The sequence below is a fragment of the Miscanthus floridulus genome, chromosome 5, assembly GCF_019320115.1.
Source record: "Miscanthus floridulus cultivar M001 chromosome 5, ASM1932011v1, whole genome shotgun sequence".
NCBI lineage: Eukaryota > Viridiplantae > Streptophyta > Magnoliopsida > Poales > Poaceae > Miscanthus > Miscanthus floridulus.
The window spans coordinates 124,829,554-124,856,596 of record NC_089584.1 but is presented as its reverse complement, the minus strand read 5'-3'; the positions used below and the strand labels follow the sequence as shown (position 1 = coordinate 124,856,596).

At 49.6% G+C, this 27,043-nt stretch overlaps 1 pseudogene; it reads left to right on the top strand.

Moving 5' to 3' along the window:
* Positions 1-11,253: 11,253 nt before the first annotated feature.
* On the top strand, positions 11,254-13,940 carry LOC136453437 (U-box domain-containing protein 16-like; annotated as a pseudogene).
* Positions 13,941-27,043: the final 13,103 nt, after the last annotated feature.

The following is a 27,043-nucleotide window of genomic DNA, read 5'->3' as shown; positions in this document are numbered from 1 at the left end:
TCCAGTATGAATATCGGACACGTCCGGTATGACCAGGACAGTAAACTCTCCAAGTCAGTTTAAGCACGAGACGTCAGAACTCCCGACCATTGCTAGAACTCTCAACGAACTAACCCAAGAACAACAAGAATTTTATCGTGGCTGGGCACACACCGAACACGTCTGGTATCAATACCGGACACGTCCGATATTGCCAGATCAGCAAAACACATGTTAGCTATTTTGTCTCTCAAACACTCAAAACTCACATGGGTTGGCTTGAGCACTTATGAAACATTATCTATCAATATGATGCATCCCTCTTAATAGTACGTCATTCCTATTAACTCAAATTTAAAGAGTATACCAAATTTAAACCTTTTGAGTTGATCTTTTTCAACCGAAGCCATGTATTCCAATCTTCATCAAGTGAGGATGCCAACATGTCAACTTTGGTCTTTTTCTCTTGATCATAGCCATCTTGAGCACGTGACTTAATTCCATTCATCAAATATGAATAACTCCAAATACATCAAGTCACTTCCAACACTTTGTCCAATATAAATTTAATCCTCCACATCAATATGACCATCATAGCTTGATTAGTACCTCAACTAAATGCAAGTACTTTCTTCTTCACCCTAGCTAGGTTCTTCGGCCGTCAAGCCATCGCTTGCCCTTCACCCTTGCTTAGTACCTCAAAGCCTTTCCTTGCTATCTTCACCATCTCAAGCCATCAAGTCACATCTTGTGTTGAATCATCCATTCATTTGTATTGTTATCTTTTCCATTTCATTTTAGCAAGCTTCAAATATGAGAGCATTTCATATGCAATCCCTCATGTCTCATCAACTAATTTTTACCGAGCTTGCTTTCACATAGTACATGGAAATCCCACAATACATAAGCCTTTGCATGAATTCCATTTGCATTGTTGTCTTGTGCTTGAACTAGATTGTTTATACAACAACACATCATTTTGGCTTTCATTGAGTACCTGTGAGATAACCTATTACCTAGTCCACACTTAGCAAACAGGTTAGACCTTTAATCACGTTGTCATTCAATCATCCAAAACCCACTAAAGGCTAGATGCATTTTCAATGGGCTCCTGTAGAAACTTTCCATGAAACAAATTATATTATCTTAGAATCCTACCTTCCTGAATAGATACCTTCCTACCGTCTCCATGCAAATTATCATTTAGTTGTTTTATGGACACTCCAATAGTTCAAAAAATGGTAATGCTCAGTATAGAGCGTCCGTCTATCCAGGACGGTGCCAATGGTGGGTCTGTGACGCAGCCTGTTCGGTGCAGAAAGTGACCAACTAGTAAATATTTGTAGTTTTGCTGTACAGTTGTGATCGGAGGTGGCCTAGCACTCAATGACACAGGATTTATACTGGTTCAGGCAACAGTGCCCTATGTCTAGTCAGGGGTCGGTTGGCGACTTTATTCCTAAGCCTAGGTGCTCAAAGTTGTAGTGGGGGTACAAACGAGAAGGAAGGAAGAAGGGGGTGTACAAGAGAGTTCGGTCGGCTCCGACTGGAAAGGGTCGCGGTCGGAACTTGGCGGTCCTGTGGTTGGGAGCGTTGATGTCGATCTAGTGAGTCTAGGGCTTGAAGAAATCGATCTCCCCCTTGGGGGAGGGAGCACATCCCCTTTTATAGATGAAGGGGATGACTCTTTACAGGTGAGAGGGAGAGAGTACAGATATTTCTAAGTCTTGCTGCCTACGGTGATGAAAACTGGATAATGGTTGAAGCCCCCCAATACTGTCGATGTCGCTGTAGGATGTCGGATGTGCATGGGAGGTCGAGCTATCTTCTTCAGGAAGGATGACGTCTGGTACCTGCAAGATACTTCTTGATGCCTAGTGGCATGTGAGGAGACATGCTATGTTCACCCGGTATGGCAAATCATGGAGCCCATACCGCGATCGATGTCCAGAGACACCATGGGGGCTTACCATATGGGAGTTTCTAGCGGCCCCTACAATACTTTGTGTCAGGGTGGCTACAGAGCACTGCTTCATGTAGGGTATGGTCCCTGGTACAGTGGTGTTGTCTTGTGAGCCATGCCTTGCCTTTCTCCGCACGCTTTCTGGTTCTTTCCGAGCAGGCGTCCCCGGTCGGATGGTCCCTAGTTGGTTCTGGCGCGTTAGTCGGAGAATAGTGATGGCGGTGTTTTTCTATGAATCCTGGTCAGAGTCGGAGGCGGTCCTCGGGTTAGGCTTTTCAAGTGGAGGCCGTGCGGAGGCAGCCGGGGCCTGACGCTAGCGCTCCGACCGAAGAGGCCGTTCAGAGCTGGCCTGAGGCTAAGCTAGTGCTCCGGTCGAAGACATGAGCTGAAGGCGGCCTAGGCCTGAAGCGAGTGCTCTGGTCTATTGGTTTTAGACTTTCGGGCTAGTCCAGAAGAAAGAAAGGTTGTTTTCCTAGGTCGAGACCTGGCGTGGAAGCCGGTCCCTTGAGGGACCCCAGGTTTATGAACCCAACAGGAGCCCCCGAGCCCTCGGGCGATTCGGGCAGAATCATCCGAAGGATTTTTGTCTTGCCGGCGGGTGCGCGCGAGCGCACCTACGGGTGTAGCCCCCGAGCCCCAGGCGGTTCGGGCTGAACCGATTGGGTGTGTTGTCTCAACAGGCGTGTATGCATGTTTTTTAGTTTGAGACGGAATTTTGTTGAACCATGGCGTCGTTGCACAGCCGAGGTGTTTTTAAGCGCGGGGATTGGATTGAGACAGAACTTAATGATCCCAGCATCGGTGCGCGCCGGGGATCGGACGAGGAAGTTTTTAGTTTTTGAAACAAGCCCTGGCATCGGTGCGCACCGTGAACGGAAATAACTTAGTTTCGGATGCAACAGAGTTCGATCTTTGGCGTCGGTGCGCACCGTGGGATCGGGTAAGGTGGAGTCATGAGTAGACCTAGGCGTCGGTGCTCGCCGTGGATCAAAAGAGTTAGTTTTAGTTAGTGAAGCCGTTACGCAAGTTAAGGAGTCACGGTCCCAAGCCGTAGCCGAATGTCACCTATCCCATTGACGTGAATTAAGGAGTCGCGGACCCAAGCCGTAGCCGAATGCCGCCTATCCTGTTGACGCAAGTTAAGGAGTCATGGTCCCAAGCCATAGCCGGATGTCAACTATCCCATCGATGCTGAGTTAAGGAGTCAGTGGTCGCAAGCTGTAGCCGGATGTCTCCTATCCCATCGACGCGAAATTCGAAGTCGTGGTCCCATGGCGTTTAAACCCCTGAGCCTTGTTGGGCCTTCGTGGGGGCTGTGAGTCATTTTTGCGCTACCCCATCCGGTTCCTCACAACCAGAGGGGCTGAAGTTTCGTCGCCTAGTCCCAATCGCTCGGGCTCGAAGACTAGCTCGGTGAGCTCACTAACGGGTGTGATCGAGTGGAATCCGGGTCCTGTCATTCATGACTGGGGTCGGCATAGCCCTCTTGTGACATTCCACTACTCCTTTACCTATAGCCCGGCAGATGCCTAGGTCATTCCATAGACCGACCCAGGTGGCCTGACAGCCTCACCTTCGATGGAGATTCTGTGGGCTCGGCGAGAGGTTCAGGATCGAATGAGAAGGTTGAGATGACCTGGTTTGCCAGACCGGGCGAAGGCCACATGGTGCTCATCTATAGTTTTCTCCCCTGGCTCTGTTTGGTTGCTCATGTCGAATTAGGCAAGCCACCGCTTCGTGGCGCAACATGGAGCGTTTTGGTGCATTTCGCTACATGTGCGATGCTTAGTTCCCGATCCCTCGGGCAGTTCATGCCCTAACCATCTGGGGGGTTCAGGTGTGTGAGATGAATGCACGTATGGATGTATGAATGATTTGTAATGAAATAGAGGGGCTTTGATGGTGTTTTACCTTGAAGACTGGAGCGATGGGGTTCGAAGAGCTCCAGTCGGAAGCGCCCGTCCGAGACCTATGCTTGTCAATCGTGGGTTAGCTCTCGTGTGAACAGTTTTGTATTTAATGAACACATGCTTACCTCGATGACCTGAGAGATGGGGTTCGGAGAGCTTCAGTCAGAAATGTCCGACCGGGACCCGTGCTCGTCATTCAAGACGAAGTCGGCATGGCCCACATGGGGCGCCCCTTTGCTTCCTACTTGTATCTTAGGTGCTTATCCTAAGTGAATCAATTGACTCAGGAGGCCGGTTGATCTCTCCTGGGTGACTCGATTGACTCAGGGAGGTCTGGTGGTCTCTTCTGGCGGAGATTCCTCGCTCTTCCTTTCTTCTTCTTTCTCACTGAGAGTGCCTGTACGGGATCCTTTTGCAAACCCAGAGCGTGATGTCGGATTGGAGGTGAATGTCGCCCCGGTCTTGGCCGAGCCGGATGCCGCGTCATCGGGAAGTGAGTAGCTCGAGCCTTCATCGGTTGCACCGTCGTCGGATGTCGCCGGGTCGGCCCAATAGCATGTAAAAATATAATAGTAGTTAGCAAATGTAGGAAGTTTTAAGTTCGTGGGGAAGCCCCGTGTAAGACGTTTCGTGGTGTGTTTTAATGACTGCAATTGGTTTTTGTTCTTGTGATGGAGTCGCTCCGTTCGGGGAAGCTTGTTCCCTTTCGTTCCTTAGCTTTCCCTTAGCATAATTTTGTTTTAAATTTCTTTCTATCTTGTACCTGCCCGTTTGTTCCGTAGGTCACAACTTTGCGAGCCCGGGGCGTGGCCCGCAAGGCTCGGCCTTTCGTAACCATAGGAAAAGGCGGGGTGCGATCAGTCAGAATGTTCTAAAGCAAAGTTACGTAAGGTAAAACGAAGGAGCGAACTACCCTTTTGTTCAGGTAGGAAGGAGTTTCTTCATACAAAACCAAAAGAGTTCTTAAGGTAAAAACAAAAACAATGGGGTAGTAGAGCCCCCCTAGTGGAGCCCCCCAAGTGCCCTGAGCCAAAAAGTGTTCGGGTCGGGGTGCTCTTACGGGAGCAGTTCGCTAAGTAAGGTAAGACTGAAACTTAGGAAAAGAAGAAAAGACATAGCTGTTCCAAGGTCATCGGAGAGAGCGTCGTCGTCATTGTCCTTCAGTTAGTAGGCTTTCGGTCAGATCCCTTCATGCTCCAGTCATCTAGATCCTTGTCCGCTGTGCCCCCTTCTTCGGTCGCTGCCTCCTCTCCTTTTTCTTCCCTTGGCCTGCCAGCCTACCTCAGTAGGCGCCTGAGGAGCTGGCAGTCCTTGTAGAGATGGTTGATGGGATAGTTGTGGTTGAGGCACGGACCATCCATGAGTTTGTTGAAGTGGTCAGGCAGTCCCTATTGGGGCTGCCTGGGTGCGCGATCAGCTACTGGCGATCAACGCGGTGTCGTCCGTCCGGCGCCGATCCTTCCTGTTCTTTTTGCCCCTCTGAGTAGAGGGGCCTTCGTCTGGATCTGCGCACTTGGGCTTGCCTTTGTCCCAACCTCCGCTGAAGACTGCTCCGACTGTCTCCTCGCCAGAGGCATGGTTGGTGGCGACGTCGAGTAGATCACAGGGTGGTGCGGGGTTTTAGGCAGCCAAGCTTGTGGATCAGGGACTCGTAGTTTGTCCTAGAGAGGAAAGCACTGATGATGTCTACGTCGACGACATCAGGGAGGGAGTTACAATGTTGGGAAAACCTACAGATGTAATCCTACAGGGATTTGCTGGGCTCCTGCTGGCAGCTCTTGAGGTCCTAGGAGTTTCCCAGGCGGATGTACGTCCCCTGGAAAATTCCTGACGAAGACCCTCTTGAGGTTTGTCCAGTCGTGGATACTATCATGTGGATGGAATTCGAGCCATGCCCAAACAAGCTCCCCTACGCAAATGGGAAGATATTGGATGATGAAAAAGTCATCATCCACTCCTCCGGCTCGATAGGCGAGCCAGAAGTCTTCAAGCCAAATGCCTGGGTTTGTCTCCCTGGTGTATTTGGTGATGTTGGTGGGAGGCCAGAAACGCTGCGGAAACGGCGCTCTCCGGATGCGCCGGCTGAAGGCCCATGGCCCTAGGCCCTCAGGGCTAGGGCTCTGGTCATCTGGCCAGCGATCGTGCCTAGGGCGCGTTTCTCCGCTTCCCTCGATGATTCGGCCAGGGTCCGTGTCGCCTGCTGCCGTATGGCGGACGTCGTTACCGTGTCGGGCTCGACGATGGATGCTATCGACGCTACGAGCGTCCCTATGCGGTCGGTGTGGAGCGGGCGCCTGGTTAGACCGTGGTGTGGCTGCCACTCCCCGAGCCAAGCCTGTCGGCTGCGGCGGTGAGCGAACGGATTGATCCGGCTGGTGTGTCCCCATCCCCCCGGTGGGGAGAGATGGCGAGGGTCGGAGTCGCGATGTGGAGCTTTCCGCCTGTTGGACAGCGGCGGCCTCTACTAGAACCCGGAGGTTCCGGTAGACTACCCGCTCCTGAGGGTCGACGGGCTTAGGAACACCGCGGAGAAGCATTGCTGCAGCAGCGATATTCTAGCCGGCCCGGGAGAATTGTGGGACATCGTTCCCTTCGCTCACGATGTCATGCTGAACCTGATGAGCGTGACCCCGGGCACCACCCGCCAGGCCAGGCGCGTGGGGCGCAACGTGCTGCACCTGACGGCACCGGTGCAGACGGTGGCTGATTCTACCGTCGTTGTCGTAATTCCTCAGCGTGTGCTTACGCATACACGAGGGCTCCCGCACGGCCCAACAACCACATCTTACGAGGCCGGTCCAGAAGAAAGAAAGGCTGTTTTCCTAGGCCGAGCCCTGGCGTGGAAGCCGGTCCTCGAGGGACCCCGGGTTTATGAACCCAACACAGCCCAACAACCACATCTTACATGCTCATCCAACCTGTTATAAAAAGAGAAGAAGAAAATCACTTCACCGCAGCACCGCGACAACTCTCTGCGACGGCGCTCTGCCACGCCGCCTTGGCGACGACGCTACCAAGAGCGCTTCCCTCTCCATTGCGTCATCCCCCTTCATCGCGCCTCTAGTCCAGTCAACCATCATCTCCTCCTGTTCCAGAGCACGATAGCCTGTCTTCCTCCCTCTCCATCACGCCTCTCGTCCGCCGTGGGCTTCTCCAACGCACGGACCCACCACAGCCTTCTCACGAGACCTACCATGGCTTGTCCATCGGAGGAGCGAGGTCCGCACCACCCTGCGAGCTCTACACCCGTGCCCGTGAACTCCATGCGCCGACGAGACTCCATTCCGAAGCAACAAGGAGATGTTGCACTAAAAGCGCATGCTGCAAACGAATGTTCCAAGTATTTTAAATGTTTCAGAGGTAGATTGTAAGTGTTTCATATGGATGTTGCAAAATAGATTGGGATGTTGCATATGATGCATGTGTTTCATAGGCATGTTCCAAGCATTTATTCAAAGTGTTTCATCTATTTCAGACGTATGTTGCAAGCGTTTTGATTTGGATGTTGCAAGCATTTGTTCAAAAGTAGATCGAAACATATGTTGTAAGGGTATGTTCCAAATGTTTCAGCTATTTTATTCTTATGTTGTAGTAAGTATTTTCATGTTGCAAGTGTTTTATTCAGATGTTGCATATGTTTCACACATATGTTGCAAGTGTATGTTCTAAATGTTTCATCTACTTCAAACTTATGTTGCATTCAAGTGTTTCATGTTGCAGAGGTATGTTCAGAGAGTCATGGGGCACTGCCTAGGTGCTAGATAATGGGGCGCGGTGAGCCGGGGGCTAATAGATGGGGTGTACGACACGCTAGGGTCCTACGGACGGGGCGTGCTCGTCCTCATCTGGGCTCCCGGTGGAGAGAGGAAGGGGTCAGGGGGGGGGGGGGAGTGGCGGGCGCAGCCAGGGTGCACGTGCGGGGCGGGACGAGACAGACGGGTGACAGACATGCGCGTGCAAAAATGATACGGCGGAGCAGCATGCATGGGCAGGCGGGCTAGGATAGCACATGCACAGGGTGACCGAACACACTCATCTGCTCCGGACGTCCAGGCGCTAGTAAGTCCCTTAAAAAAATACTAGGTAAATCAATAAGTTTTCCAAGTGGCAAAAAAAAAAGTTAGGAGCACATATATGGTTTATCTATGACTACACAAAAGTCATGGAAAAAAATTGTTCTACAACTTTTAAGCAACTTATTAAACGTGACCACATACATTTATAGATCTCATGGCACTTAGCGGAGGAATCCCTAACGATCCTACAGAAAAGGCATTATACATTCGTTTCCCTCTCTAGGAAAGAGTAGCAAGCCCCTAACCGGCCATCTGAAGAGCAATATCAAGAAGCTCTTTATATCCTTCCGTATCAATAAAAATAGAGATTTTGGTGACAAAAAACCGCAACCAGTTTTAAATTAGATCTTCAAAGTTCAATTGTTGCCAAGTGCACGGATAGCTCTCCAAAGTGGACAACAACATATAGAGAACCCATTGGAAGGTGGAAAAGATATAGACAACGGGTTTAATTCAACTGGCTCTACAAATAAGGATTTAGATAGTGAGTTTAAGAAAAACTCTTGAAGACGCTCTAAGAGCAACTTTAAGAGTCCCTTCATATCCTTCCATATTAATAGGTATAGAGATTTCGACAAAAAAAACCTCCAATAACTCCTTCGATTAGATCTCTAAATATTGACATCATATATTCATGATTTCTCGCCAGTCAAAGATGAAGAGCGGAGTTGACTCTCCAAAATGCACATAAGATATAGAGAAGTTGTTAGAGCGTGGAAAGATATATAGAGCATTTTCTCAAATGGCTCTCTAAATAAGGATTTAGAGGGTGGGTTTTAAGAAAAAGTCCTGAGATACCTAAAAGTGACTCAAGAGCCTTTTTATATCCTTCTGTATTGATATAGATATTGATCGTGGTGAAAAAGTCCTCTAACAGTTTTCGATTAGGAGCCTATTTGGTTTGTGACCACAACTTGCTACGCCACAAGTCATGTCATATTTTTTCGGCAGTTGTTTGCTTCATTGTCATAACATGTGGTGTGCCACACTTTCTTAGCATTCTGCCCCACGCGTAATACTCTCTGTGTGTGGGGGGGGGGGGGGGGATGACCCCAGCAAACCTTCGTCTGCTAACAAAACCTTCGTTAAGATCGTTTTGGCACTGGGGAACAACTAGGGCGAAGGTCACAGGCACCACAAGAAGTGGGTGGTCGTAGGACATCCAGCGGATCCATGCACGAGGAGGTATCGTGTGAACGAAGATCCACTGCAAGCCGACAGGCAAGAACAAGAGAAGACGCCCAGGAGACGGACGCGACCAGCGCCGCCCTGGGAGTGGTTGGCATGGGGATGGGGAATTACCATCGTACCCCTGTCAATGCAATGTCCAGATGTTGTGCATAATCAACCCTTATGTAACTTCACATCGCCCTGGGTATGTTCTATAAATACCGGGGGTGGCACTGTTTCAGACAGAGTTTTCGGTGGAATTAATGAGCATTTACCCCAAAATTTACTTATGTCTTCCACCGTTCCATTCCCGGCATCCACCTTCGCCTTTCTCTTCTCCTGTGGGAAGCCCTCGTCCTCGCCCCTCCTAGTCTCGAGCGATGGTGGAAGGCCAGGAGTGACCCTACATACTCATTTTCTTACCAAACGTTGCCACAAGTGTGACTTCAATTTTACTCGACACACTTTCTTTGACAGCCAGTTTGTTGAAAGTTAGATGTGGCAAACAACGACACCAACCAAACAAACCCTAGACTCTAAACACTGTCATCCTCTAAAGTTTCTCGCAAAACAAAGATAGAGAGTGGGGCTGACTCTTTATAAAGAAGCTATTGGAGGATGGAAGACACATGCCCTTTTCGTTTCGCTGAAATTTGGCTGCTGCTGATGCTGATACTGATTTGTTGTGAGAGAAAAGCATTCGCTGAAAAATATTGCTCAAGTAGTGCTAAAAACAGGACGACAGATAGCAATTTTTATTTTAATGACTCTCCAAATGACTAAATGAGGATATACAGAGACATAGTTTAAGAAAGAATATTGGAACCAAATACCGCTGTTATGAAATTAGGTGTCGCTGCAAAGTTAAACGACATTCAGATACTGCTGCCTGCAGCTATCATTTAACGGCCGCGCTGTTTAAATTGACTATCCGCGAAAGCCAGGTCAAACACAGGGACTGTCGTATGTTAATGCAAAGTACTAAGCCATGACGCTTTGCCGCGGCACGGCTGCGTCTGCCGGCCGTCGATCTGGTCACCAGCCCACTCACTACCCCAGCACCAACCAAACGTCGTCGTGCGCGCTGACGTGGCTGACACGCCATCCAGCCGGCGAAAAGCCTCGGCACCACCCCGCAGCGCACGGTCACTTTCGTGGCGCAGCCCAGCAGCGCTTACTACGAACTAGGAGACCGAAGAAAAGCGGTCAGCCCTCCCACAGCTTGTGCTAACGAAAAGAACGCGCCCGCTGGCCTGTTCGAAATGGCGTCGTGCGCTTGGAACTCCGTCCGATCGAGTCAAATGGTGATTGCTTGTTCCACATGGCATCGCCGTGCGCAATTACTGTTCGCTGCACCCGCCCTTGTTCGTTTTTGGCGTCCGTCTGGCCCGTTTGGGTGTTTCGAATGCTGCTGCTCTGCAGTATCACTCCCTGTCCGGACTCTGGACTTCTGGAGGGGGCCAAAAATGAAGAAGGAAACCGTGTTCTGACCGTGTCAGCAAGACGATATGCGATTGGAAACAGCACATGTCGAAGGAAGCCAGGTTAGCCTGGGCCCTGTTTACTTTCCCTCCAAAACGCCAAATTTTTCAAGATTCCCCGTCACATCGAATCTTTGGACACATACATAAAGCATTAAATATAAATAAAAAATAAAATTAATTACATAGTTTAGACGAAATCCACGAGATGAATCTTTTAAGCCTAATTAGACTATGATTGGACACTAATTATCAAATAACAACAAAAACGCTACAGTAGTGTTTTGCCAAATTTTTTGGCAACCAAACTGGCCCCTGATTGTCTGCTACTAGTCGCTCAGCTCGGGTAGAAAAGCCCACGAAGATAGTAATTAGGCCCTGTTTAGTTTTCAAAAATTTTCACCCCAAAGTGTCATATCGAATCTTGCGACACATGCATGGAGTACTAAATGTAGACGAAAAAAAATTGCACAGTTGGATGAAAAATCACGAGACGAAACTTTCGAACCTAATTAGTTCATAATTAGACACTAATTGCCAAATACAAACAAAAGTGCAACGGTACCGAAAACCAAAAAAAAAATTCGCCGTCTAAACGCGCCCTAAAGAGCTCCGGGATTGTCGGATGCAATCATCCAAGTGGCAGTCGGACTGTTCAATGTGGAAGTGGAAGCCCGTTGTCTGTCACGAAGGCACGTCACATTCGATCGACCAGTCGCCTGTTCTGACCAGCACGCGAAGCGCAACCATCACAGTAGAAGATAAGCAAGCAACCTCTCATGCGGGTTGGGATTCCTTTCCAGCTCTCAACCAACTGCACACGCCTACCGACCATCACAGTAGAAGATAAGCAAGCCCCTCCTCTCTCTCTCTTTCTCTGTCTTCACCTCGCCGCACCGCCATCCCCACTAAACCAGCCGTTTCTGTAGGTGTTAGTTATACCGCGCTCAGCTGTTCCAACTCCAATGGCCATGCCCAACCCACGATCGGTGTTGACCTCCGCGCCGTCACCGCCCGGCAGCTGCTCCTCCTCCACCTCCTCCTGGTCGGCGGCGGCGGAGATCATGGCGCCGGCGCCTCTGTCACCGTCCGACGGGGAGCTGCTGCGCTCGCTGCACCGCCTCGCGCGGGACCTGTCGGCGGCCGCCGAGACGCCGGCCCCGTTCCTGCGCGGCGCGCTCGCGTCCATCACAAGGCGGTACAGGCTCCTGGCCGCCGCGTTCGACGACCTGGTGCTGTGCGCCGCGGCGGCCGGGGGGGACATGCCGCGGTCCGCGTCGCTGTGCCTTCGCGAGGTGCTCCTCGTGCTGCAGCGCTTCAAGGTGCTGGCCGCCGACTGCGCCGCGCGGAGCCGGATGCGGCTGCTGCTGCAGTCGGACGAGATCGAGGAGGAGGTGCGGGAGCTGCACCAGGACCTGGCCACGCTGCTCGACCTCCTGCCCGTCGTCGAGCTGGGCCTCGCCGAGGACGTCGTGGACCTGCTCGACCTTGCGTCGCGCCAGTGCAGGCGGTTCGCGCCGTCGGTGTCTGTCCAGGCGGAACAGGCTCTCAAGGCCAGAGTGCTCTCGCTAATACAGGAAATCGAGCGGGAGATCGTGCCGGAGCGGGAGAGGCTGCGGGAGATCCTGGAGGAAGGTGGGCATCAACGACCCGGCGACCTGCAGCCAAGAGATCGAGAGCCTTGAGCGGGAGATCGGCGACCGCGCCTCGGAGAGGTGGACGGACGCCATGATCGCGCTCGTCGGGTTGCTACGGTACGCCAAGTGCGTCCTGTTCAGCGCCACGCCCCGACCTTCGGATTCCAAGCCGGACCCCGAGGTCGACGAAGAAGGGGAGCCCCCGGCGCCTGCCGCCGGACTTCCGCTGCCCCATCACCCTCGACATCATGCACGAGCCCGTCGTCGTCGCCAGCGGCCAGACATACGACCGGGAGTCCATCTCCCGGTGGTTCGACTCCGGCAAGTCAACGTGCCCCAAGACAGGGCAGGTCCTTACCGTTTTGGAGCTGGTTCCCAACAAGGCGCTCAAGAACCTCATCGTCAAGTGGTGCCGAGGAGAACGGCGTCGCCGTGGAGAGCAGCGAGGCGAGCAAGAGCGAGCCGGCGCAGGCGGTGGCCGCGAACAAGGCGGCGCTGGAGGCGGCGCGCATGACGGCGTCGTTCCTCGTGAAGAAGCTCTCCATCTGTTTCTCCCCTGACGCGGCCAACCGTGTGGTGCACGAGATCCGGCTGCTGTCCAAGTCCGGCGCCGACAGCCGCGCCTTCGTCGGGGAGGCCGGAGCCGTGCCGCTGCTGGTGCCCCTGCTCTACTCCGAGGACGCCGGGCTCCAGCTCAACGCCGTCACGGCGCTGCTCAACCTCTCCATCCTTGAGGCCAACAAGAAGCGCATCATGCACGCCGAGGGCGCCGTGGAGGCGGTCGCCCACATCATGAGCTCCGGCGCGACGTGGCGCGCCAAGGAGAATGCGGCGGCCGCTGTGCTCAGCCTGGCGTCCGTCCACACCTACCGGCGCCGCCTCGGCCGGAACCTGTCCGTCGTGGAGAAGCTCGTGCATCTGGTCCGCACCGGCCCGACGAGCACCAAGAAGGACGCGCTGGCCACGCTGCTGTCGCTGGCGGGCGAGAGGGAGAACGTGGGAAAGCTCGTGGACGCCGGCGTCGCGCAGGCGGCGCTGTCCGCGATCAGCGGGGAGGAGACCGCGGCCGCGGTGCTGGCCGCGCTGGCGAAGCGCGGCGGCGCGGAGGCTATCGTGGGCATCGACGGCGCCTGTGGCGCGGCTGGTGGCCGAGATGCGGCGCGGCACGGAGTGGTCCAGGGAGAATGCGACGGCGGCGCTGGTGCTCCTGTGCCGGCGGCTGGGCGCGCAGGCGGTGACGCAGGTGATGGCCGTGCCAGGCGTGGAGTGGGCCATCTGGGAGCTGATGGGCACCGGCACGGAGCGCGCCCGCCGCAAGGCCGCGTCGCTCGGCAGGATATGCCGCCGGTGGGCCGCCGCCTCGGCCGCCGACGGCGAGCGGGGCAGCGTGTGCCCGGCCGCCAGCAGCGTCGTGCCTCCGGCCATGATGGCGTCGTAATCAAGGCTAGCCATAGCAATGCCAGATAGGATAAAGCTCGGATTAAACAAAAATGTTATAGAATGTTTATGCAAACTTTGATAAAGTTGGTAGCATGTACTTTGTAGGCGACGATGAAATGTGTACGGTCGAGGACGAAGCTCGCTAGCTAGTATATGAAGAAGCTCGAAAATCGAATTCGACGTGAAACCATCGAGGTTTATTCGTTTCGCGTAAAGTCTGTAATTAGGTCGATGAAGCCATGTTTGGAAATTTTTGTAGAGCGAGCGGCCTAAGAAGTGGCGTGATGTCATGGCTTGGGTCGATATCCCTATGTACCCTCTTGCGTATAGAAGAATTGGTTTGGCGTTTGGACCATCGGGTAGGATTTTGCAACAGCTTTAAAAAGCGTGCACGTCACATAGTTCAACCAAGCTGGCGCTGGCCGTGGTCACCGCCTCTGCCTGGCACTGCTGCTACCGCTGCTGGCCGCCAGCGAGCACTGCCGAGTCGGCCAGCGTCGTCACTGCTGCACTCGGGCGAGCACGCCGCGCGCGGGCCAGCTGCACTGGTCGTCCCGGTCGCTGCCCTTGCCCTGGCTGCTGCTACGCTGCTGCGCTGGCGCACCGCAAGCGTTTCCGAACCAGCCGCCGTCGCGCCTGCGCGCGTACACCGCGTGTTGGTCCGGCACTGCTGGCTTGGGTCCCCTGCTATCGTGCGCTGGCACACGGCGCACGCGCTAGGCCTAGCCATGACTAGCGGCTCTGCTCCCCCTTCAAGCGCATCCGCTGTGGCCTGCTGCTCGCGTCGCGTCGCTCGCATTGCGTGCCATCCGGCGCTGCCATCCTGGTACTGCTCTCGTTGACGTCGGTTGTGCGCTGCGTGTGGGCTTATTCGGCTTGTCGCGTTCTCACGCTTGCGCTCAAGGCCACGCCTAAAGGCGCCAGTCACTTCGCCTGCAAGGTCATCGGTCGGCCGAGTCACGCCAAGCAACTGAATCGATGCGCTGCCCTTTTCTGTGTATCGTGCACATGTGGTGGTCGCGTGGAAGGACGGCATCGTGCCAAACCGTTCACTGTGGCGGTGGTACAAGGGAAGGACGCCAATTTGGAATTATGTCGTCGTCGGCCGCCATAAGTCCTTAGGAGTCGCCACTGCAATTGGCCCCAACCACTCCACCGTTTCCCAATTAACCACGCCCACTGCGAGCCGAAATAGTTAGCGTGTGAGTGAAGCCGTCCTGGCTTTCGTTCGGCCTTCAGCAAGGTGAGACGGGGCGTTTCCCTCGTGGCGGTCCGCCATGGCCGCCTAAGCGAGCGCATGGCCAGAGCGTCGTGGGGTGCTTTGCCGTTTCAATTAGGCTGTGCCTTGAGTAATAATTGACTTGGTTATCGCAATCGTGTAGTGGTTTCGTCGGCAGAGCAGCGGGTCACCGGAGACGCCGTCGCTGTGCTCGCCAGGAACCAGCGTCACCCCATGTTTGTGGCCAACCGTTTTGCTGAGCCTCGTGCCTTCGCCCAGTCTGTTCGTCACACCACTGGTGAGGTCCTCTTACTCCTAGAGTACCTAGTTGACTCGATTAGGGCAGAAGTGTGTTGGAGTGCGTGGCCGTCCCCGGCGGACGTAGGTAGATGCCGTTTTTGTGGCCGACGCGTTTGAAGGTAGTAGCGAACCAATTAGAACTGTTACTTTGTTCAACGCAGCCTGCTGGTGGTCATCGAGTAGTATTTAAGGCGTTCGAATAGGTGATTTCACCGGCGTCGAGCTACCGCGGCCAGTCACCACCGTGGCGTGTGGCCACGGCTGCGTGGTGCGCCATTCTGGGTGTGTGTTACCTCAATCCGTTTCGCGTGGCACGTGGAAGCTCGTGGGGATGCTGGTGTGTGCCGGCGTGGTCGGTGCTCGCCGATGTTTGGCCGGTGAGGTCGTGGCTCTGTTACATCCGGCCAGGGCATTGTCGCAACGTGAATTTGAAGTAAACGAAGGGGTTAAGTGCTAGAGTCAGTGAGAGGAGGGAATAGTGTAATGGACTGCACTGTCATTTGATGGGAACCCGAGGGCTCTTTTAGAGAAATGGGCCAGCACGCCGAATGAGAGAAAGAGAGGGAGGGACAAAGAATTGGCTTTTATTTTTTCCAAAACAATTTTCCAACTTCATTTTCAAATAGTTTTTGGAATCATTTTGAGTTTTGGATCAAAACCACTCAACCCAATAAATAAAATGCTATAGCATGAGTGCATCAACATGTATCTATCCTTAAGATTGATTTTAATTGCATAAAAATTATTATTTTTCCTATATTTGAATGCACACATAATTACATAAATAAATCAAATTTAACTATTTTAAAAGAATACAAATTTTAGGGGCGTTACACCAAGTTTGGATGGGGACCTGGACACCCGGGATAGGAAGAGTGATGGATTAGTCCTGCTTGTGTATGGGGTACAAGCGGGGCGTGTGTTTTGGGGGCACCCAGCAGGGCACATCGATTCGTGAATCGCCGGAAAATCCGGTACTGGCTTGTCTGCGGTTTAGCACCGTAGTAAGAACTAAAGTTGAAAGGAAAAGAAATAGGAACTGATTGCTCAACTCTTACTTGAAAGTAGAACAGGTGCTTATATGGATGGGCTAGATGATAACTTAATGCGGCTGATAATAATACATAAATAAGGACTTACTAATAGTATTGCTTTCTACCAAAAGAAACCAGCAAACCATAAAGCTTATCATTTTCCTTGGAGTCAGGGAAATTATTCCCACTAGTCGGATAAGTATTGCGAGTATATTGTGTATTAGGGTTTTATTTACCCCTATTGCAGGTGATGCATGAGAAGTACCTTTGTGTGGAGGATTCTTCTGGTGGGCACAAACGGAATCCTCGCTCCTATCGCTAGATGTTTATTTAAATTCCATTGTTTATCATTCCACACTCTGACATTTAGGTAATGTAATAATGTACTTTTCAAGAATCTCTGACGTATGAAATGGACTTGTATTGTCACTCGTTCTTATTATTAGATCCTTAGAAAAAATGTGGATCTTTCGGGTTCTCCCTTGGGGTGTGCCCGATGGACACCGCTCGTGGTAGCCTGTTTTTGGGTGCTTAGTGTCTGGTGGGAGATGAGCACCTCCGTAAGCATGCTATTTCGGGCGGTTCTACCACAGATGGTACTAGAGCCAATAATGGTTATGAGTTTCATTATTTTTTTCAAAAACGTAAAAATTTGAGCAACAAAAGTTTTGCGAAAAGTAGGATGCGATTAAGTTAAGTTAAATAAGTATAAGCCCAAGCAATATGGTTATCTAGGATAGCGGCACTGGTTTTATCTAATCAGTTTTCTGCAGGTACACTGCCTTACGTTGCGTAAGAAATCGCTTAGTATTACAGAAAGTGAGTGTGCGATGTGCCAAAAATTTTACGAATGCCGCTATATTCCGGCTTGAGTGAACATATAGGTCAAAGCATGCATCAGGATAATAGCATCTTACTTCAACTGAAATTCCCCTTCAAGTATAATTGAATTAGTAAATTGATAGGACTAACTAATAGAATGCTTTAATAAATGTGCTGTCATCTCTCTGATTCCTTGCTTTTGATTGGGAGGGCATTCTAATGGATGGTTCATATCTCTTACAGATGAATCTAAGGTCTGGACCATGGGAGCACCAGCGCGGGGACGACTCACGGTCTTGGCGAGGGCCACGGCGAGAGTGGCTGGGCCCATGAGCCCAATAGGGAGAGCCATGGGGCTCCGTTTCTGGCTCCTCCTCCGCCACCGCCGCCTCCGATGACTCACGCTGAGATGATGGCGGAGCTGTTGGCTGCTCGCCGTGAGTCAGCCCATGCCATGGAGATCATGGCACAAGCTGTCGTGGACCTCGCCTGCGGAGGCCACGGGGGCAATGGTGGGAACAGAGGGTGGTGCCCACCATCCTGAGGGACCGTCCTCTTACTAGGACTTCCTCAAGACTCACCCACCCACTTTCACCCTGTCTAATAAGCCCCTAGATGTGGAGCACTGGCTTCACATTCTGGAGCAGTAGTTTCTGCTGCTCGACGTGGCCGACGAGCTGAAGGTACGCTTTGCAGTGTAGCAGCTTTTGGGGTTCGCAAGTGTATGGTGGGATACCTTCCATGCCATGGAGTAGCCTGATCATCCGGCAACCTGGCAGGACTTCACCATCATATTCTGAGAGTTCTTTATCCCTGCTGGTGTCATCAACCGGAAGGTGACTGAGTTCCTAGAGCCACGCTAGGGGAATATGATAGTGATGGACTATGTGAATAAGTTCAATCACCTGTCCCAGTATGCTAGCATTCACGTGGACACTGATGATAAGAAGAAGGACCGTTTCTTTCAAGGTCTCTCTTCCATCCTTCAGGAGAAGTTGTACACAGCGAACTATCAGACCTTCGGGGCGCTGATGAACGCCGCCATAACCATGGAGGGTTTTCAGTGGGAGTCTCAGGTAGAGTGGAAGAGGAAGCGGGTGGTAGCTAGATCTTCTGGCCACCCTCACACTCAGAAGGTACAGGTTGTCTGACGGGGGCTCTATCAGTCATCAGGTGGGCCTTCGTTCTGGCAGCCCCAGCAGACTTCTCAAACTTCCTCCACATAGTACCATGCACCCCCATAGTAGGTGCAGCCCTAGCATTCTCAAGGACAGCAGGTCCCACCTCGTTAGGGGTTTGGGAACAAGCTAGGTGCTTGCTTCAAGTGTGGCAAAATGGCCACTATGCCCGAGCTTGTCTCCAGAACCAGCCAGCTCAGTCCGCTCAATCGTAAGCGAACTCTAGGCTTATCAAGAAGACCATAATCAAGAAGAAAGTGCCCAGCAGATCTAGTCAGGTGCATTTCATAGATGTTGAACAGATTTTGCAGTAGGAGCCGATGATGGCTGGTATGTTTACCATCGACTCCTATCTAGCTTATGTGTTGTTCGATTCTGGTGCATCACATTCCTTTATGAGCATAGGGTTTATAGAGCGGCACAACTTACCACTTATGGCTATACCTTATGCCTATAAGATCCGAATTGCGGGTTCACAAATGTTCATCAATACCAGCACAGATACAGTAAGTTTGGTATTAGCCACCCACACTTACCACCTACAGTTCATGGTCATGCCTGAGCAAGGCATTGATGCTATTCTTGGAATGAACTGGTTGTGGGTATATAGGGTAGTCTTGGATTTGAAGAGGAGAAGTGTGGAGTTACGGCTTCCTTCTTTTGAGGATAGGATGTCTCTTATTGTACCCTTACATCTAGTCTTACATGTTGCTGCCCATGCTAAAGCTTCTCCTGATCTTACCTCCATTCCAGTAGTATGTGAGTTCCCGGATGTTTTCCTAGAAGATCTTCCTAGGTTGCCACCGGATAGAGAGGTAGAATTCTCTATTGAGCTAGAGCCTGGTACTGCCCCTATCTCTAGATGCCCGTACTGCATGGCTCCAAGGGAACTAGCAGAAATGAAGAAGCAGCTGGAAGAGTTGATGGACAAAGGTTTCATCCATCCTAGTTCTTCACCAAGGGGTTGTCCGGCTATTTTCGTGAAGAAGAAGGATGGTACTTTGCAAATGTGTGTGGATTACCACCCTCTTAATGTGGTAATAGTTAAGAATAAGTATCCTTTGCCTCGCATAGATACTTTGTTCTATCAGCTAGCTGGCACCAAGGTGTTCTCGAAGATTGATCTCCGATCAGGCTATCATCAGATCAAGATCAGGCCACATGATATACTAAAGACAACTTTCTCTACTTGGTAAGGGCTGTATGAGTACCTAGTGATGTCTTTTGGTCTCACCAATGCTCATGCCTTCTTCATGTACCTGATGAATTTAGTTTTTATGCCGGAGCTGGATAAGTTTCTGGTAGTTTTCATTGATGACAACCTGATCTATTCCAAGAATGATGAAGAGCATGCCCAACACCTTTGGATAGTACTGGCTCAACTAAGGGAGCACAAGCTTGTATGCTAAATTCAGCAAGTGCGAATTTTGGTTAGATCGAGTTGAAAGCTCTAGTTTGGTTTTGGTGAATTGATGGAACCCTAAGTGCTAACCTAGTTTATGAAGTAATCATGATATAGGTAGCACACTCCAAGTGGTGAAGCAAATGAAGATCATGACATGATGATGGTAATGCCATGATGATGATCAAGTGCTTCGACTTGAAAAGAAGAAAGAGAAAAACAAAAGGCTCAAGGCAAAGGTATAAATGATAGGAGCCATTTTGTTTTGGTGATCAAGACACTTAGTGAGTATGATCACATTTAGGATCGATAGCCATACTATTAAGAGAGGTGAAACTCATATCGAAATGCAGTTATTAAAGTGCCACTAGATGCTCTAACTCATTGCATATGCATTTAGGATCTAGTGGAGTGCTAACACCTTTGAAAATGTTTGTGAAAATATGCTAACACATGTGCACTAAGGTGAATACACTTGGTGGTTGGCATATTTGAGCAAGGGTTAGAAACTTCATCGGTGGAGTGTTCGCCCGTAGAGTGCGGACAGTCTAACGGTGCCACCAACGCCCTAAACTCAGGTGAACGTGGTCACTGTAAGTGACCGGATACTGGTCTCTGAAGGACTAGCGTGTCCGGTCAGTAGCAGCAGAAGAAGCACAGCGTCGATCGTCGACCGGACACTGGTGCTAAAATGACCGGGCACTGGCTGGCTATGTCCGGTCACACTGACATTGTCATGCATAGGGGAAATGTCAAGTGACCGGACGCAGGGTGAGTCCAGTTGATCATGACCGAACGCGTCCGATCGTGAAAAGTCGTTTCTGGATGCTTACTGGAAATGACCAGACGCTGGTGTTCAGCGTCCGGTCACTTTGAGCTGCTACGTTTGGTCGTCACTTGACCATTGAGATTGGGTGATCAACATTTGAAGAGAGGGGACACATGGCATGCATCGCATGACCGGACGCTGAGGTCTAGCGTCCGGTCAATATGACCGGAGCGTCCGGTCACCCCGTGTTGTGCCCAGTGATGGGGTACAATGGCTCTATTTCGTGGGGGCTTCTATTTATGCCCCATGACTGGCTTAAGCTCACCCTCTTGGCCATTTGTATTGATATAACAACCTTATGAGCTTAGCCAAAGTCCTCCCACTCATCTTATCATTGATTCATCATCTTTATGAGATTGGGAGAGAATCCAAGTGCATTGCTTGAGTGTTTGCATCTAGAGGCACTTGGTGTTCGTGTTTTGTTGCAGGATTCGCTTGTTACTCTTGGTGGTTGCCGCCACCTAGACGGCTTGGAGCAGTGAGGATTGTCGAGCGAAGGGTGGTGATTGTTTTCGACTCCGATCGTGGTGATTGTGAGGGGTTCTTGACCTTTCCCCGGCGGAGAGCCAAAAGGTACTCAAGTGGTTGCTCGTGGCTTGTGTGATCCTCCTCTTATATTGGTTGTGCGGCACCCTATTGAGGGTTTGGTGTGTGAAGCCATTTAGCGTGTGAACCTCCTAAGTGAGTGAATCGCCACAACGAGGAGTAGCTTGCCGGCTAGCAAGTGAACCTCGGTAAAAAATCATTATGTTCATCATTTGATTCCAAGGTGATTGGTCTTCATTGGTATTCATTCTTGTGATTGATTGGCCCACTCCTTGACTCAGCGGTATAACCATCTTGCTCACTTCTCTTTACATTACCGCAAACTAGTTATCAAGCTCTTTAGTGTAGCTAGTTGTGAGAGCTTGTTAGTTTGGTTAGTGTGGCTCTTTAGTTAGCTTTTGAGAGCACACTAACTTAGTGTAGTGACATAGTTATTGCGTGGATAGAAACTACATAAACTAGAATTGTGGTAGGTGGCTCACATTTTTAGTAGGCTAGCGCAACACTCGCTTCGCCTCATAATTGTCTAACCGGTTTGTTAAGTGTTGTTGTAGAATTTTTTTTGAATAGGCTATTCACCCCCCTCTAGCCATTAGAACCTTTCACGAGTGTAGTTTTTGGGGCATGTGTTGACACCTGAGGGTGTTTCAGTAGATCCCAGCATGGTGCAAGATGTATTGGATTAGAAGTCTCCCAAGTCTGTGCATTAGATTTGTCAGTTCCTTGGTCTGGCTAGATACTATTGGTGTTTCATCCAGAATTTCTCCAAGATAGCACAGCCAATGACAAAGTTGCTCCAAAAAGAAGCTAAGTTTGATTGGAGCCTAGCTTGTGAATAAGCTTTCCAAACTCTGAAGACATTCCAGACCACTGCTTCTGTGTTGGCCCAACCAGATATTGATAGGCCCTTCGATGTATACTATGATGCCTCGAAGACGGGGTTGGGGTGTGTGCTTATGCAAGATGGGCGCGTGATAGCTTATGATCCGCGCCAACTGAAGAAGCACGAGGTGAATTACCCGACTCATAACTTAGAGCTGGCTGCTATAGTCCACGCTCTAAAGATTTGGAGGCACTATCTGTTGGGCAACAAAGTGCATATCTTTACAAATCACAAGAGCCTCAAGTATATTTTCACTCAGTCTAAGCTAAACATGAGGCAGAGGAGATGGTTAGAATTGATAAAGGACTATAACTTGGAAGTCTAGTATGACCCAGGAAAGCTAATGTCATGGTGGATGCTTTGAGTCGAAAGTCACATTAGGTTGAGGAAACACCTTTGTCTCTCAACCATGCAGAGGTATTGGCTCACATTACATTGACCTTAGAATTGCTAGAGCAGATTATGCGGGAGCAAAAGGAACACCCCGAAGAGGTTCTTCACATTAGGAAGTTGATGACTGAAGGGCGTGGCCCTCACTTTAGTGTTGATGAACATGGAGTAGTGAGATATAAGGATAGATTGGTGGTTCCATCCAATGAAGAGCTAAAAAGAAAGATTTTGAATGAAGCTCACCATTCAAAACTGTCTATTCATCCTGGTAGCAACAAGATGTATCATGATCTGCGCCACTTGTACAGGTGGTCTAACATGAAGCAGGACATCACCCTGGCATGTCGCGGAGTGCGACACTTGTGGTAGAGTTAAAGCAGATCATATGTGTACCATAGGATATTTGCAGCCCTTGTCCATGCCTGTTTGGAAATGGGATGATATTTCTATGGATTTCATTGTGGGTTTACCCCGCACATCCACGAGCTTTAATTCTATTTGTATCATTGTGGACCGTCTCACCAAGTCTACCCATTTTGTCTCGGTGGACACTAGGTATATAGCCAAGAAGTATGCTGAGATATATTTCGATCAGATTGTGACCCTTCATGGAATCATGGAGTTCCCCTTACTATCGTCTCTGATAGAGGGTCAACCTTTGTCTCTCGTTTCTTGGAGCAACTACAACACTGTCTGGGTACTCATCTTCTTAGAAGCTCAGCATACCACCGACAAACTGATGGTCAAACTAAAAGGGTGAACCTAGTGCTCAAGGATATGTTGAGGGCTTATGCCATCTCTTTTCCTGAGAAGTGGGATAAGTGTTTGAAGTTAGCTGAATTTTCTTACAATAACAGCTACCAAGAGAGCATCCGCATGGCACCATTTGAGGCCCTATATGGGCAAAAGTGTAGAACGCCACTGAACTAGGTTGAAGTGGGAGACTGTGGGTACTTTGGGCCTGATTTCATAAAAGAGGCCCGAGAGAAAGAAACATTATTCAAAGCCACTTGAAGGCAGCTCAAAGCTGACAAAAGTCTTACGCAGACAAGCGAAGGAGGCCTTTGGAGTTTGTAGCTAGGGACTATGTGTATCTCAAAGTGTCTCCTATGAGAGGGGTGCATCGGTTTGGTGTCCATGGCAAGCTAGCCCCTCGGTATGTGGGCCCGTAGCAGGTGTTGCAACAGTGTGGCCCCGTTGCTTATTGTCTCCAGCTTCCTGATATTTTATCTATGGTACACAATGTGTTTCATGTATCGTAATTGAAGAAATGTCTGCATGGTCCTGATGAAGCTATGGAAATTGAAGAACTTCCCCTCCATCCAGATTTGACTTATGTGGAGCACCCTATCAAAATCTTGGATGAGAAGGAGAGAGTGACCAGGAATAGAGTGTTAAAGTTCTACAAGGTGCAGTGGTAAAACCATTCGGAGGATGAAGCCACCTAGGAACAAGAGAGTTACCTATTGCAGCATTACCCCCACCTTCTCGCCGGCTCTGATTGTTAGCTGCTCCACCAAAAATGTATTCCCTACCTCTTTCTCACACTAGGCACATGAAATCTCGGGTCGAGATTTTGTTTTAGGGGGGTAGATTTGTAACAACCTCGTTGTTACATTGTATAGTTTTTGCTAAAACACTGCATGAGCATCCTACTTATGTGTAAAGGTGTGTAACATAAGGTATAAATCAATGTACGTCACTTGAAACATTTATACGAAACAAGAAAAAAATGTTACGCTTCATGTCGTTTAATATCATTTAGTATTCTAAGCGAATTTTTATCGAACAAAAATGCTATAGAATGTTTATGCAAACTTTGATAAAGTTTGTAGTATGTACTTTGTAGGTGACGATGAAATGTGTATGGTCGAGGACAAGGCTCGCTAGCTAGTATACGAAGAAGCTCAGAAATTGAATTCGACGCGAAACCATCGAGGTTTATTCGTTTTGCGTTAAGTCTGTAATTGGGTTGACGAAGCCGTGTTTGGGAATTTTTGTAGAGCGAGCGGCCTAAGAAGTGGCGTGATGTCATGGCTTGGGTCGATAGCCCTACGTACCCTCTTGCGTATAGAAGAATTGGTTTGGCGTTTGGACCATTGGCTAGGATTTTGCAACAGCTTTAAAAAGCGTGCACATCACATAGTTCAACCAAGCTAGCGCTGGCCGCGATCACCGCCTCTGCCTGGCACTGCTGCCGCTACTGGCCGCCAGCGAGCACTGCTGAGCCGGCCGTGTTGTCACTACTGCGCTCGGGCGAGCATGCTACGCGTGGGCCACTGCACTGGCCGTCCCGGCCGCTGCCTGTGGCAGAACCTCCTAAGAAATCGGGCCCACGTGCACTTATCGTTGTCTCAACAGACCTTTGATAGCGTACACGAGTTCCCAACAACTTAACAGATCTGTCGGGTGTCCTCGAGAAACCTGAATCATCTACGAATCTTTTTTGAACAGGATCCCAATCACAGACATTGTAGATTACAATAGTTTATTCAAATATATACATCAGAGTAAAAATATAGCGGAAGTCTTAAGATACATAGTTTTACAAACCAGTTATTTCAAACTTACAAAACCATAAGTGTCATACAACCATACTAGCGGGATAATATTACATTAACATTATTTATTTCACACAAACTAGTGCCTTGTCCAAAGACCATTCATCATTCCTCATCGTCATCGACTTCAAACACTGACATGCAACAGGGACCAAAACAAGCCTACGCATACGACTCTCCTGCAACAAGGGTTAACAAACCCTGAGTACAAAAGTACTCAACAAGACTAACCCGACGAAAAAGGGGTTGAAAGACTTTAGAGATGCAGGTGTTGGGTCAAGGTAAGGATGTAGCAAGATTCAAAAGTTCTTTGCCAAAAGCTTACTATTCTTGATTCTATTTTCCAGTTTTACCCCTAACTACTTTAGTTCATTATCTCAAACTAAGTGTTCATATCCCATATTCCAATCCTTCTCATTCCATTCCTTTTTCTCATGTTTTAGTAATTTACCAGTCCTGCATTGCTTCTGTAATGAAACGAGTCTCCATATCCGTGGAGCACCAGCAATTCGAATTGATTCAAGTCCCAGCGGGGGATTCCTTATCACATGACATATGTAGAACTTAATCTTGCATATATCAACCTCGCTATCGGATCCTCCTATACTAAGCCATCTCCACGCCACCCGAGAGCACAGCACACCTCAAATCCAGCCACATTCCAGCCATGAGGGTACATGCTACTCCCGCCATCTCTCCACTCCTAGTGCATGGGCATTCATCTTAGTATCGGATTAGCTGAAGTAGGCTTACCGGAGTATGTGACCAGTACTACAAAGTGTCTCGTTTAGAAGATCCACAATGAGTGGCCTTTAAGCGACATAGTCGGCAATATTATCCAACATTCAAGATAAGTCACCCGACTAGTCTCTAGTTCATTCTAGCTTCTTTCTTTCTTTGGCCAGCATGCCATCTTTGATTGTATCGAAACTTTTACTTTGAAAGCCTACCATAAAGCATACTAAGCATTCTACGCCTTTGTAAATGAAATCATCTTCGAGGATGGTAAACAATTAACAAGGTAGGCAATGCATCAAGTAGGTGACATTTGACATATCAACTTAATGCAATAAGCAACATAGGTGATCATCTTTTCAAAGTAAACAAGGTAAGGGTTTAATGCATAAACCGGGGCTTGCCTTCGTTGATGATCTCGGGTTCTGGATCAGTACCACAAATATCGAATCCTAAGGCAACCGGGGATTCTTCCACAACTTGCTCAACTAGAATCAGTTCACTCTCGGATTCTACATGAAATAATAGCATATGCTTCAACATGATGATAATGTAAACATGATGCTTTCATGGTGCATGAAATATAACAACACCTTAAATACAACTTTCCTTCACGGTACAGTTCCAAGCCAAAAAAACCAACTTGCTAGTTCTACCATCGAGAACCACACAAGTGACTTGACCAAACTGATCTTGAAACCCTACTGGTCACAAAACATGACCAAAACAAGATCAAACCCTAAACTAACACTTAGGGTTTGCTTTCATCCATTTTTGAATTAATTTGGAAATAAGCCCAAAAATGAACTTGTTCCAAATGACCTCAAAATTTTACTGTAAGCTTCCTCATGACAAATTAGTGTACCAAAACAAATTTCATAATTTTTGGAGTTATACAGTGGCCTAGCAAAAATCATGGAAATCACTATTTATCAATTAATTAAATAATTTTTAAACATTAAAAATTTATTCAAATTTCAAGTTTCATATTTTTAAACCATACTAGAACATGTATAGAAGCTACACACAAATTTTCAGAATTTTTGGAGCTATAATTATTTTCTTATAAATTTCCAAAGTTACTGCACTATTTAAAATTCAGAAATAACAAAATCTCACTATTCTCTCTCTCTCTCACTGACAGCCGGTCCCGCTCGTCAGTGACACAACACAGTGCATACGGCGGCGCTGTCAGCTCCGGCCAGCAAAATGCACCGGCGGTGAGGTTCCGACGAGACGGACTGCACCAACACGACCTATGCCACCCCGCGAATCCATCCTAGCCCTTAGAACGGTAGCAGGCGCACCGGAGGGAGCTCCGCGCCGGCCATGGCGGCGTGGGCATGACGGCGCATGATACATCGTCAACTACAACATGGTAGAGAGTAAAACGGAGAGAGCATCACGCTCAGAAGCTCACCGCGAACGCGACGGTGGACTCGGTGAAGGCGGAGACGGTCTGGAGCAGCCTAGCCACAGTGAGGTCAG